A 5073-nucleotide genomic window follows, 5' to 3' on the forward strand; every position below is an offset into this window, starting at 1 on the left:
AAAACATTTGCCTGCGTCTTTCCCAGAAAAACAGGACTTCTGATAGCTGAACAATTAAGAATTAAGACTGCAGCTGTAAAATTCAACATTTTCTAGTAAATTATATTTTACTTTTTGCTGCACATTCAGCAACTGTAGACATAACGTATGATGCTCAAAGCACAAACCAGTGCTATTAATGGCCACCCCCGCTTCTCATCCAGGAGTCCCTTCTGCACACAAGCTATGTTTGAGTGTAGGAGATCAACTCCTTGTTAATTACACTTCATCTTCATCATATTTTCAGCTTTCCATCTAATGCAAGATGGGCCCCAGGAAAAGCTGCAGGAGATCTTTTGTCATTGGTGCCACTGTCATCTTTACTATTAAACAGATTCTTCTGCTTAAAAGCACACGCACAACTGTCTGAGGATTTTTTAAAAGGTATACACCTATGGAAGGAGACTGGAAGAGAGTACTCCAAAGTGATAGTATTTGTAATGTGGTAAAATTATGGGTTTCTTTCTTACCTGTCTCTTGAACATCATCTACAGTTCTTTTGTATTTGTCAATAAATATATATTCACACATTGCTTCTCAGCCTTTTGGCTAAGATCAAGTGTAGTATCTGTTCTTATCAGTTTAATATCTGATACATCCTCTATCCAAGGACATTATATTAAATGGATTTTTGGAGCTGGGAGATGGAATAGGAGCTTGCTCTGTCCACTCTGCGCATCGACCTGGTATTGCAGTACTTCCAGGAATGGTGCACCAAAAAAATTAAATAAATAAATAAATAAATAAATAAATATATATATATATATATATATATATATATATATATATATATTATATTCACAAGTGTTAGCCATTTGATGGACACTAGTTTTGCAATATGAGGCTCAAGTGGGACATCAAGATTTATATTTTATACTTTTATTTCTGAGAAGGCAGCCTTGCCTGAAAGTAAGGAATATGAGACTCAGGTAGATCTGGGCCGGAGCCCTAATTCCTCTGTACACAGCCTGGTTGACTCTGAGCAAGTGACTCTGTTTCCTTCTTCTTCAGGGGTAAAATGAAGAAACTAAATAACTTTTCTCTCAGTGTTTCTGTGAGAATTAAACCACAGATGCATGCGAACTTCTCAAGCTGGTATCTGGCACATAATAGGCCCCCAATAAACATGAATTGGTGTTTTTAGAGCACAAACATTCCTTAATCCAGTCCTCAAAGTGCATATCTACTCTATTAACAGGGACAGAAGGGGTGGCATGTTCCCAATTTCTGGATGTGGCAATTATGGACAAACAGAATGTGTTTTCATTTGAGAACCTTCAATTTGGGTGAAAGCCCATAAGTGACTTAATTATATAGACAAACACTACTGGTAATGCAGGATATGGAAGCAAAGAATGAAAAAGCAGTCTTTCAAATTTATTTACTTATTACTTATGGAGCACTTAGTATTTTCCGAGGCTTCTAGACACAGGGCTCTGTCCCCAGGAATTTATAGTGTGCCAAAGAAGAAAAGAAGTGAACATAAATAGCTATAAAAAGAGGCAGACTAGATAGCAAGTGTCCTGGCAGGTTAAGAGAGGTTTCCCTGGATGATGCTCAGGTTTCCTGGACATGGTGGGATTGGAGCGGGGCCTTGAAGGAGGGTAGAATTTTTTTTTTAAAATATGCTTTATTGATTATGCTATTATAGTTGAGAAGGATAGAATTTTGACAGGGTAAATGGGTGGTGGGAGGAAATTTGAGATTACCCTGAAAGCATTTTCAGATATAAGCTTCCACCAGCAAAAAAGTCAATCTGGGATTACCAAGAGTTATGCTCTTTGAAACAGGGAAGAGTTTCAATGCAATATTACAATGAATCTTAAAATGGTAAATATGCAAAGTACTTAAAAACAGAAGGTGCTTATGTTAAACAGGCTCTCAAGAAAGGTATATGTCAAAAACGTACACACAATATGATATCAATGATGTAAAATGCACAGAAAAAAGGATGAGAAAATAATTTAAATTGTTATTATTGCATCTAGTGTTAGGATCATTGATTTTTTTCTCCTATATAATTATTTTTTGGTGTGTGTGTACTAAATATCCAGAAATAAATGTATAAAACACATATATTCAGTTTTAATTACAACAATAATATAAACACTTATGAACTCACCACCCACGTAAAGAAATAAAACACTGTTGGTACTTAGAAGTCCCTTGTATACTCCTCCCCAATTGTATGCCCCTTCTCCTCCACCCTCCACCCAGCTAGTATTAAGTATTTCCTTAGCAGTTTTTAACCTATGCATGTATCCTTAAACACCATATTGCTTAATTGGGGGGTGGGGTGGGGCACTGAGTGTCAAACACAAATCTAGCTGTGTGAGGAGAGGACAATATTGCCACTATTAGATGGAGGTACCCAGAAGAAGGGAAAGTGTAAAGAGTCTCTGGTTCATAGTTCCACTGTAGCTTTTCTGAGAGTGTACTGAACTATCTGGGAGATGTCAATGAGCAAGACCATAAATAAGTCCTGAAGTCTTGAAGCAGGGAAGCTAGCAGGGCTGTAGTGGGGGACAGAGACAGGATGATCAGTAAACTTATGTGCAGAGGGAATGGGCTACTTTGTATGTTTTTGCTTTTAAGCCTCTATAGATTCCCTCTAATGCTCAGGAGTAGATCCAAGAAGACTTCCGTGGGTTAAAAGGAATGTCTTCAGCTGGTCCATGTAGCCAGCATAAGAGAGAGGGGGAGAGACAGAGAGAGAGAGAGAGAGAGAGAGAGAGAGAGAGAGAGAGAGAGAGAGAGAGAGAGACAGAGAGAGACAGAGAGAGAGAGACAGAGAGAGAGACAGAGACAGAGAGAGAGACAGAGAGAGAGAGAGAGAGAGAGAGAGAGAGAGACAGAGAGAGAGAGAGAATTTGATCCACACACTGTTCTCTTGGGATCTCCAACACTCTCCTAGGAATTCCCATCAACCCTCTCCTAGGTTAGCTTATGGTTTCCTGTATCCCATGTTCTCTTCATGGTGATTGCTTTATTTTGTAGGAGCACCATTTCCAAGAGTTTTATTTTGAAAAAGGAAAGTTACATCGGAAGTCAACAATTTGAGACTTTGAATATCTTTTTTAAATGTAATCTTCATTGTATGGTTTTCCATTACATCATACTTGAGTGATTGTTTATGTGGATCTAGAATTCTCGTTTGGAAAATAACTTTTCTTTACAATTGGGAAAACATTTCTCCATTGTCTTCTAGCTTCTTTTTTAGCGTTGAGAAGTCCTAATCCTCTCTAAATTGCCCATGTTTTCTCTCTGGGACCTTGTAGGAACTTTTTACCCGATGTTATAAGATTCTATAAAAATAATGTGCCTTTTTTTGTTTGGATCTGCTTTCATCCATTGCGCATCCCTATCAATTCATGTCCTTCAGTTGGGAAACATTTTTAGGTTTTTTTCATTGGGTTTTATCCTCTCCATTTTCTTCATTCTCTCTTCTATTATCTGAATACTGGATTGTTTGAACTGATCCTCATTTCTCTTTTCTTCCACCTTTTCACCTCTTTAACTTTTTGCTCGACTTTCTGGGAGATTTCCTCCATGGGATCCTCCCGCTTAGTAGTGGAGCTTGACATTGTTGCTTTCATGTTTTTGATTCTCAAGAGCTCCTTTTAATTTTGTCCTCTGAATACTATTCTGTTGTAACACATTCTGTTCTTATTCCATGACTGCAGTATCTTCTCTTATTTATCTGAAGGCAATATTGATAATTTTGGTTTGTCTTGTTTTCTTCTCTCTGCATAATTGGTGTTTCTTCCAAGCTACTTTTTTTTTTTTTTTGTCTTCACATTTCATGATAATGGCTTTCCTTGGATGTCTGGTGATACTTGAATGATTAAGAATGGGCACCTAAAATACTGATGGAGACTTCTGAGAGCAGATGTGGTTTTGGACTCTAAGCTTCATTGTATAGGGATTTGAGTGAGCTGTTTGTTGGTGGAAACCTGATGTCAGAATCATTAATCCATTTCCTTTTGGGCTTGTCAAATGTTCAGGGATGAATCTTCCAGTCTTCTGTCTAGTACTGTCCATTCTGAGGTTTTGAGGATTCTATTGTAAAAATTGGATTGATTCTCAGCTTTACCCATTGCTAGCTTGGGTTTCAGCTTTCTTGATTCTGCTATTTGTCCCTACACTTGCAAATGGGCGGTGAACAACTGAAGAACAAAAAGCAAAGATAAGACTATGGTGCGAGGTTAAATTCTGGATCTTAACATTCAATTTTTATTTCAGAAAAGACTCAGACCTATATAAAAGGATGAAAAAGAATCAATTAAGTTACATATGTCTTAGATGTTCAGCTAACTCCTTAATCACTTGGAGTAATGGAGGGAATCCTCATTCTCAGAACAACAGAATGTCAGAGTTGGAAGGTACTCATTCAAGCCTGTTATGTGCAGAAAAAGAGCTCCCAAGCTAGTCACCCAATATTTGCCCCAGAAGGCATTCTCTGAGCTGTTTTTGCCTGACCTAATACACAGCTAGCTCAAGACTGTTGAGCACACATCTCCCAAGGGAAAAGAGGGAGCCCAGAAGTCTGGATCTTAAGGGGAAAGAAATTTGCAGAGACAATCTTGAGCAGTGGATTGTGTACTCACAGATGCAACAAAGCAAACTGCGTCCACGTTGCTTCATCAGACTTGACCCCTTTTGATAAAGTTCCAAACATTTATGAAGGGCTTGGTCCCAGAAGAGTGGGTCATAGAGTTATTATAAGGAAGACCGATGCAGGAACACCTCACCTCCTATTGCTCTACCGAGGCAACTCAAAGCTAGAATCCCAGTTTCAAACCCATCCTTAAAACCCATGCAGGGGTAAATCAATACAAAATATGTTATTTCCAGCATCCTCAATTGGTAGAATCATGGTAGGAATAGGAATCAGAGGCTTTGAAAACAGTCTTAGAAGTCATTCTGTTTGTTTTTTATCTCATAAATTCCCTCACTGGTAATGTACTGGCTTGGCTCCACATTCTCCCTTTTTTGGTTTCATTATATTTTGCATTTATTTAACTGTAATTTTAT

General features: G+C 38.1%; 1 non-coding gene across 1 annotated transcript; it reads left to right on the forward strand.

The window, feature by feature from the left end:
* Positions 1 to 568: 568 nt before the first annotated feature.
* Positions 569 to 759, forward strand: LOC150009872 (U2 spliceosomal RNA). The gene has a single exon (XR_016511515.1). It is a non-coding gene; the product is annotated as a U2 spliceosomal RNA (small nuclear RNA).
* The last annotated feature ends 4314 nt before the right edge of the window (positions 760 to 5073 follow it).

The sequence above is a fragment of the Furipterus horrens genome, unplaced genomic scaffold, assembly GCF_987537825.1.
Source record: "Furipterus horrens unplaced genomic scaffold, mFurHor1.1.pri manual_scaffold_5, whole genome shotgun sequence".
Lineage (NCBI taxonomy): Eukaryota > Metazoa > Chordata > Mammalia > Chiroptera > Furipteridae > Furipterus > Furipterus horrens.